Genomic DNA, 9898 nt, shown 5'->3' with positions numbered 1-9898 from the left:
AAGTGTCGCATCATGTCATCACATAATCATCATTTAATATTTCAAAAGAGAGTTCTCAGTGAACTTGTACTTTTAAATTCGCAATGTCTGAATTTTTATGCCAAATAGTCACGGCAAGCAGGACAAAAATAAAAATATTGATACGAAATTCATCTTCCAATTTCAACGACGTCACCGTACGATCATCGGCTTCAACAAGTCCCACCTAGTGCACACCCTATAATAACGAGGCAAGAAACTGATGAAGACAAGAAAGTTGACGACGGCGACAATGACGATGACAGGGATGACAGAAATGATCTAGTTCGAAATAAATCAATGAAATACAGTGTGTTCAAATAAAAAATGATGATGTGAGGGGATTTTGATGAAGAAGCTGTGGCATACATGTACAGAGTGACCATTAATCTATCAGAATATAAAAATAATAAATAAATGAAAAGATTTCAATTATTCATGTCAGGAGCGTAACGCCTGCGTAATTTAACAAGACATATAAAAAATCCAAACGTTCATATCAGGAGGGAAACACTGAGACTTACAAAAAACAAAACACAGGGAAAAATAGCAATGTTGACCCCCTCCACAAGTAACTGTCAAAGAAATAGAATTTACCAAAACGTCATCACTATTTTACACTCTAATGTGACGCTACTTTATCGCCTCTTTTAACACTGTCGGTTTAATTAAGAGATGGGACTTCTAAATTCAACATCCATCTTCGATAGAACAAAAGCAAGAGGCTGGCAAGGCTTAAAAAACTCTCCAAATTACCCAAAGTCAAGAATGCCACTCAGGGATTAAAACCAAGGCCATCTCTGTCATATCCCAGAGACCTCTAGTGAGTTACCAACTGAGCTAGCAGAGCACCGACATGTTATTTGAGGTCGGCCATTCTAAGACATAACACTAGCTGCAACGCACATTGGGGCAGAGAGGAGGAACAACAAGAACATGCTCGGCCATAGTTAAAGAGGGACATTTTTCACTTAAAGAAGTCTGCCTTTGCTATAGTGCACAACTACGGTAGAGATTATTTCAAGCACTTTACGGATTTAATATTTACCTTAATATAAATTGTAAAGTGCATAGAGCCTGTTGTTGAGGAGGGATATGCGCCACACAAGTGCTATTCTTTATCTGTTATTTTCAAAACGTCTTCCTGACGTGACATGAATCTCCTATATTGTATCCTTACTCGAGGTCCTCATTTGGCTAAAAAGATGGACGATAGAGTATAGTAAGGCACAAAAGCGAAACAAAAAGCACAAGGGTCAGAGTACAAAGGTTCAAGGTTGAGAATGTGTTCTGACGGGCACAAGGGTGGTGGTACAGAATGAACAGGAAAAAACAGGATATTGGGAACATGGTGCTCAGTTTCGTGTGTCAACACAAGTCATTGAGAACAGATAGGGGATATCGTCAGCATCATTCCTCAAACGTGTAAGTCAGTTTCTGGCAGGTTTCAATACAAAACCATTATTTGAATAAAGACATCAAAGGGCATCTTACAATGTACTTTCATTGTGCTCCGCTGCTTCTTCTGAGTTTTCAACAGTAAAATAATGAGATGCACAGTTATGGATTGGATTAGGGCACCTTTTTGAAATTTCGTTGTTAGTTTTAGTTAAGAGTTTGCAACACAATAAAGTCACATATTCTTTTTTTCTAATTTTCTCAAAACTTCAAAACATGACTGAAACGCTTGCGAAATGATTCTGTCAGACTGGGAGAACAGAGAAAGGGATACCAACATCTAATTTTGCTCAAAGCATTTGTTTAGCAAACCTAAATCCTCAAAACAAAACAGACAAAGACTCGCAGACAATATTTGTCCTCACAACCCACAATACAGGGAACATCACAAACCTACAGACAAATATATATGCATACATTGCTGCATCAATCACAACCATATCACATAGGTGTTTGTTTGTTTTTTGTATATCTGGCGCAAAGGAGTAAGCTCTGGTTATTCATATAGCAAGACATACGGTCTTGCACTCACATAGCGAAACACACACATAGCGAAACACACACAGGGCAAAATACCCACATAACAAATAGATTTCTAGGTCCCCAATTTTGTTCTAATCATGTACAATATTCTCTGAATTTAAAACAAGTACACAGCAAAATTCATACGTTATGAAAAGATTTTCCCACTCCGCTGATTTCGCTATGTGCTGCAAGATTCGCTATGTGCGTGCAAGATTCGCTATGTGCGTGCAAGATTCGCTATGTGCGTGCACGATTCGTTATGTGCGTGCACGACTGTAGATGGGAAAACATGTCCCCACAATAACATCCCTAGTTTTTTACACTCTGTGGAGATGGGGACCTAAGCCTGTGGCCGATCCTCACCCAAGTAATGTAGTGGAGTCCGCTTAAACCGAAATCTGCCGGATCATCAAATTTTCTTCAGGTCAGGTGTATTTTCAGTTTAGGGAGATTGCTCAAATAAAATAAAAAATTTCTTATCGGGTATTTTATTTTATTTCAGTTTACCGCTGTTTTCGGAATAATCTCATTCTGTTTAAGCAGACTCCAGAGTAAACTCAAACTCACAAAACTTCATACATTTCGATATAATATGTGTATTCCTTCCTCATAGAGACTGAAACAACTGGATATAGTCATAACAAATATACTGAATAATCATCACATTCATAGGTCTTCTGAGTTTCAGAGGAACTTGGTATTTATAGTTAATAATCATCACATTTATAGGTCTTCTGCATCTCAAAGGAACTTAATATTTATGGTTATACGCGTACATGTAACTAACATGTTGTTTTCGAACCTCCTGATCAAGGCACACACCCCAACAGAGGCTATGTACATCTGTTTAGTCTGAGTAACACAAAAACTTTGAAGACAAAAGAATCAATCTAAGACTACAACAGAGTTTTCTTTAATCCATTTCGAATTCTAATTGGACAGCATTCTGTTGAAATCGACGTTTTCCCTTGGCTTACTCTTCACATTTTCTACAGTTACTATAACTGTTACTGTACCTCTGTCACTGAAATAAACATGTGGGAGAGGGCTTAGCGCTTAATCTTCCACTTTGCCGCTATCTCAACATTAACATATGAAAAAAACCCAAAAAAAACAATTGCTAAAATGCAAATAAAGAACTAAAATGCATGTGGTAGACAAAGAACTTCACTGGATGTTCAGATAGTTGTTCACAATGGAAGTAACATGTATACAACATATTCGACGGAGGTCCAAAAAAGAATAAGAAAAACAAAAATTAACATAACTAGCATACATAACCCACATTTGCATGTTAATTTGAATATTTAAAAAAACCCACCTAAATCGAAGCAGAAAAACAAATACAATAAAAAATTAATAGCAGACAGGCAAGTTAAAAAAATCTCGGGCCCATCTGTGCGACCTTTACTGCTCACTCTGACCGCCAGCTGGACATGTTGTAACACCAGTAAAGCCAGTCAGAATCTGTCTTGTAACAAGACAATAACAACAGAAGACAGGAGACACAAGGAACAAAAACAGAAATGTTCTGGAAGTTATCACTGGAGAGAAAGTTTTAGCGGCCATAAAGGGTGTGCGTAAATGTGTATGGGTTTAGCGCCCTTTTCAACACTAAGATTGTCTAGGAGTTGGGCGGGATCTCCAAATTTAACATCCATCTCCGATAGGACCAAGCCAAGTGGGTTGAAAGCCTTAAGAACTTCACAAAACAACCTAGGTTCAAAAATGCCCTGCCGGGGATTCGAACCAGAGCCATCTGCTCCAAAGTCCAACATGAGGCCCACGGAACTAAGAGAACGCTTTACGGGGGTGTGCGTAAGAAATAAAGTAAATAATAACTTTTTGTTTTTTAATCTGTATTTGAAACAGGAAAAAATATCCGATCATTTCACTTGATAATTAAGGAGTTCACAACCTACAACCAAGAAACTCAGAGCAAGTACTCATCATTTCTCTCAGTTTCACGATACCACAAGCAACAGGCATCACCAAGGATAGATTTTGTATAAGATAAAGAGAGGACTATACTGACAGGACAACCGTCACTTGGGCCAGGGAATATGCAACCGACACACAGAAACAACAGAGGGATAATTTTATTTTAAGGTAAGGAATTGGTTCAACATTACCTACAAACCACCAACCAAGAAGGATACTAACCATTTGAATGATTAAATTTGCAGAAAATAAAGGAAGCACTCAAGATAAAGATAATGATGTGGAAAATAAAAATACACAAAGGTCTTGTACAAAGAACAAGTCAATCATCAGTAGAAAAATTCATTGACTGACTTTGAATTGACTGACTTTGAATTCACAATCCAAACACACAAGCTGCTAACTAGCAATAGAAGACTACTAGACGAAGAATGCACTGAGTTTGAAATATGTTAAAAGTTGAGATAGGCTCTGCCACTGGGCAACTGCTCTAAAAAAAATACTCACAACCAAGACAAAAGTAGGCACATTGTCACGAAGCAGATATAAAACGTCCCACAACTTAATTGGGACCAAAATTGCTGGCCAAGTTGCTTGAAATCCTATTCAGAGCCGAGGCCACATTCTGGCTACGTTTCCTTTCATAGCGAGAACATGAGAGAAAATGTGCTAATCTTGTTTGATTTCATCGGCTTCATCTGGCTACATCTCTGTAAAATTGTATAGACTGACATTTGGTTGCATTAAAGTTTGGCCGTCAATGACTGATGATGACCAACGTATCAGCAGAGGAGAACATTTCTTAACTGACAAAGATGAATATAGTGTTAAGATGGCTTATGGCTTATGCTAAGGCCAATGAGACTAATTCTAGCAGAGAAGAGTTTGCTACATTTTGAGCATTTAAAATCTTTATTATTAAAGGGACACAACTTATAGATTCCAGCTGTTACATCTGTTTAAAAATGCACCAATGAATGGCATACATGAAACTAGGAACACAATTAAGATTATACGCCAAGCAAATCAACTAACTCTTTAAGAAAGGACCGACCATTTGCCGCATCTTGCTTACCACGAAAATATAAGGACAGATTGTTATACCGAAATCTGGATGAAAAAGAAAGCAGCCGAAGGGCACGAACGATGGAGTTGCTGAACGAGCGTTGACAGCGCTAACAACATAAGCCAGCACTATCGACTATCAAACAAATTGTCTTCCCCAGTGCCCTCAAAACAAGGCTAGAAGAGAGGCCAAAGCAGACAGAAACCACAATGGACAATTACATAATTTACAGCTTTCAATTCACATTTGTCATAATTCTAAAGTCAAACAGGAAGAACTGAGAAGGGGGGGGGGGGGGGTTTAGCCAGGAACCTGGTAAAATCGCAGGTGAACAGGACAAAGCAGATATATGCTGAGCAAAGCTAAGAGATACACCAAGCAAGAAGTATTCTCAAATTAGAAAGTCTTCTTCACGGGTCTTTAAGAACAGCCAACATAGTTTCTCATGTCAAGTCGAGTAAAATTGCCAGAGTCAACAGAGCATAACACAGAACAGAACCTAAAAACAACCAACTGTGCAGAAGATACTATCACTGATAAACACACAACAGACAAATAGTAAGCAGATAAGAAAGTAAAGGTATGAGGAAAAAAGTTGAGAGGCTGTTCATGACTCTTTCAGTCAGCAATACACAACAACTGCTTCCACAACAAAGAAACACGTCGACATAAAATGAGAGTATGTGTGCAGGAAACAAACAATAAGAATATGGCAAGCCACAAAGTTAAGGTGAAAGGCAAAAGTGGTATGAATGGCTAAAAAGGATCTCTACTGTTCTGGAATGACAAGAAGATATTGTGCAATGTGCATTCCCTTCCGCACATATTTCAGCCCATAGACATATATATGAATATTACAATAAATCGTTGCTCACAAGAAGCAGGCATGGATAGGCAGCAATACCTCTGTCAATACAGTACAAAAGCAAATGCTTAACTTCCCTGTAAGATGAAGGTGCGAAAAGGTTTGATATCTTTTAAAAAGTTAGGTTCACACTTAAAAGAGTTTGTCCTCTACCAGCTGTTTACATGTACTTACTTTACTTTTTCATCCTCTGTTGCCGTTAAACGTCAAATGTACTGAGCCAAAAATTTGGGATTTTTTTCCTTCTGTTTAATTAAAGTTTCTTCATTTGTGGTGACAGTTGCACATGCTAAAAAGTATTTGTTGACATTTAAATTCTAAATATTGAAAAAAGCAAGAAAAGATACATAACGTAGGTAAAGAATGAAACAGTTTATCTCTCTCCTGAAAAATGTTGCTTTCTGAGCTTAATAGAAATGGACATATTGCCAATAATGTGTTTTCTGTTTCCAGCTGCGACAGGCAGGACAGACTATCCTGTTCTTACAATGGTCACTTTATTTGTCTCTTTTCTCTCACATTGAAGGAGACATGCAGTATTGTTGGAATCTGACAAAGATACACTTTAGGAGGGTGATAATTGTATGGACCGCTAAAGCTGCAATGATATATTTTTCTGCTTCCGAATACAATGTACACCCCCCCTCTCCCCCACTCTCCCCCAAGAATGAGACTGTAAAACAGAAAGAACAGGTTGGCCAAGGAGAGCAAGGGAAAGGAGGATTTTTTAGAGGAGAGCCTGAACAAAACTGACAGAAATTCTCTTTTGACTTATTTGCTTCTTTATCACCAACAAAAATAAAGAGTTTGAGTTTTCTACAAACACATACCCTCAACTAGTTATCACTACATCAAATGAGTTTGTCCACAGATACATTATTGGTGTTGCATCCACTTCACACAACTATAAAAGTAGCTCAGTGCACTTTTAAGGGTGCATTCTAAAATTCCCACTATGACAGCTCTGCACAGAGGATTCACCTACAGCCATTCTCTCCACAGATATGCACCACAACATAGACAGATAATGGGTGGGAGGAGCGAGAACTGAAGATTGTACAGGGGTTGTGCACACAACTGTGAAATCGACGAAAGGAAAACTATGAAACTCAAGAACAGACTGTGAAACAACTGTTGCGCGACCTGAAAAAAATCGTTTAACAAGCTATGGAGATCTCCTGAGATTTTTACACTTCAGATGTAGCTAGAAAAAAGAAAAGTAGACAGCACGCAGTCAACAGGTGATCCTAAACATCTAGAAGAGACGAAAAGACAGTGACATTCAATATTTTCAGAAGTTAAGAATTTTCATAAAGAGGTGAATGTTTTAGAAAATGTAAAAAGGTAACCACTTTGAAATGAGGAGCAAAGACACGTGTAATACAACACTAATCTCTAGAGAGTGAAAAAAAACGACCACATGTGACTGGAAACCATAACAATAACATAATAATATTATCAACTGGACACTTGTTGAAGTAAAGTAAAACACAAACAGGCAACAACAACATCACGTCTATCAGAGCTCTGCTAGGCTATAGGTGGTAGTGGACAGGGAATCTGAGAATAGAGGGGAGTGAAAGAAGCTGGTGGCAAAATCTACAGCAGAGTCCCAACGGTCAGCCAGACTACAGGATAGATGAAGGTGAAGGTGAAGGTGAAGGTGAAGGACAGGGAGTTGGCAGGATAACCTCAGTATTTTGACAGAAACAAGTCAGGGTTACCCCAAGTGACAGAAACAAAACGGCAGAGCATACCATAGCATCCACTAAAAACCTCCGATCTCTGAATGCACATTAAAGAAGACTACACATCACTGTCTACTGTCAATGAATGCTACCAGCCCTTGCTCTGTCTGTCAATAGGAAACTGTCTATGGTGTACAAACCTGATGACCAAGCTACATGGCCAAATCCTTCTTACATACGTATACGTTAGAAAATCATCTCCCAGAGACTAAAACCAAACTAAGCACAATAATTACGTTGTGAAACGAAATAAAGGAAACTTATTATGTCGCAAAACGAACTAAACAATTAGATTTTGTTGTAGAATTAAATTACAGTTAGAATCTACTTACTTATATGAAAACATAAGAAATGTTCCCTATCTATTGAAGGTATCATAAGCAAAAATCCGTTAAATAGTGTACAAAAATACAGTGTTATGCGGCAAGAAACTAAAATTACAGGGATCCTTAGATAAAACAAATACTACGTTTCAGACAAATAGGGGACGCCAATCCTTTACAAAATCAACATTCCTCCAGGGACGTTTCATGACAAAACTTTGTAAAAATAAAAACACAAAAAAGCAGAGAATCTCTTCCAAGTGCATACATAAAATTTAAAAAATAACCATCTGACTGAGATAAATAACTTTGCTAAAACACTTGTGTGCAAATAGAAAGAAAGCTGGAATTGTTCGCATGGACGCAACACTTACATCCCTGTTCCTCCCCGGAACCATGAAACAAGACTGATCCAGCAGTCTCGCCTACATTTACAAAAGTTTTTAAAAATATGGTTGGAATTTTCGCCCAGATCAACACCGTTTAGATGCTTTTTGAGGCAGGCAGTTTTCAGCCTGAAACTGAGAGGGATATAAGATCCCTACAGAAAGACGGACAAACCCGATATAAAATCTCTCTCACACAGGAATTAAACTCACACCTCCTGCATGCGACAACGAAGCCCTCAACAACTGTACCACAGACGCCAGTAAAAAAAATAAGTGACATCAGTGTAAGGGATTGCACAAAACTGCCCGCACATTTCCTTTACTTTTCTTTGGAGGGATATCTACTTCAATTGCCGCCAACATAAGCTTCTCCTTCACAACTAACGGTCGAAGATAAAACACAAACACCAGCATCTCTTTTTAAAAATTTGCATGTGATTACAGCGGCGTGATCAATGAGTTTTTCAAAGCTGCATTGTCAATAGCAAGGGATGATTTCTCTTTGACATATATTTATCTCCAACAGCAAAAGCATATCGTACTCAAGCATAACAAGTAGCTTAGTTTTCTCAGACATAATATTATCTGAAGCAACAGAAAAGTGCACACATAAAACAATGAACCAAGCCATGAAAGCAATAAACAAAGTTCTGGACATAGGAATAATAAAATATGCACTTTCTTGTTTTCAGTATGATGTCCCCTATGTACGAGGCAACTCAGTTCATTGTAAATAAATAATATACAACTAAAAATGAATAAATTAACAACTGAATAAATAGAAGATAAATAAGTAGAAAAATTCATGAAAGCACAGCAGTAACGAAATTCCGTGTGAGCTACATAAAATATAATTTATTACAAAGTTCTATTGATTGCACCACCCCAAATGATCATAACTTCTGTGTTAAGCCTTTGAGAAAAGAATATTTTACAAGGAGGAATATCGTCGCTGCAGGATTCTAAACAGCTTACTCGTAAAACGCAGTTTTTCTTTTCTTTTCCAAGAAGTCTGACTCACCGCACACAACACATCCTAGAAACAACGTCCGGCCAGACTAACCTATCCAAAGAGTCGCTACAGAGTTGTTTTCTAAACAGATAAAATGTTTTAAATAATAGCTTTGCTTTTTAATTTTTTCACACTCCAGTAAAATTCACAGAAACAGAGTTAGCTATATAGAATCCTGCAGCAACGATATATAAACTCACAAAATAAAAAAAAACAGTAAGAAGAAGAGAAAGTACTATTGTGCACACTTGAGTGAGCAAGAAAAAGAAAAAGAAAAAACAGAAAGAAGGACCTAGACAGACAAGATATGGAGGTAGCAACAGGCAGATGACAATGAGTGAATGAGAAAGAAAATATTGAAGATAATGTTGAAAGGTGGAAACAGAGAGGCAGAGATACAAAAAGAAAGACAGAGATACAGAAAGAAAGACAGAGAGAAGTAAAGTGAAAGAAAAACAAACACAGAAACAAAGGAAGGAAGAAAAAATTGAAATAAGTTTGGGAGAGAGAGAGAGAGAGAGAGAGAGAGAGAGAGAGAGAGAGAGAGAGAGAG

This window comes from Aplysia californica, unplaced genomic scaffold, assembly GCF_000002075.1.
Source record: "Aplysia californica isolate F4 #8 unplaced genomic scaffold, AplCal3.0 scaffold00915, whole genome shotgun sequence".
Lineage (NCBI taxonomy): Eukaryota > Metazoa > Mollusca > Gastropoda > Aplysiida > Aplysiidae > Aplysia > Aplysia californica.
This window is presented reverse-complemented; position numbering follows the sequence as displayed.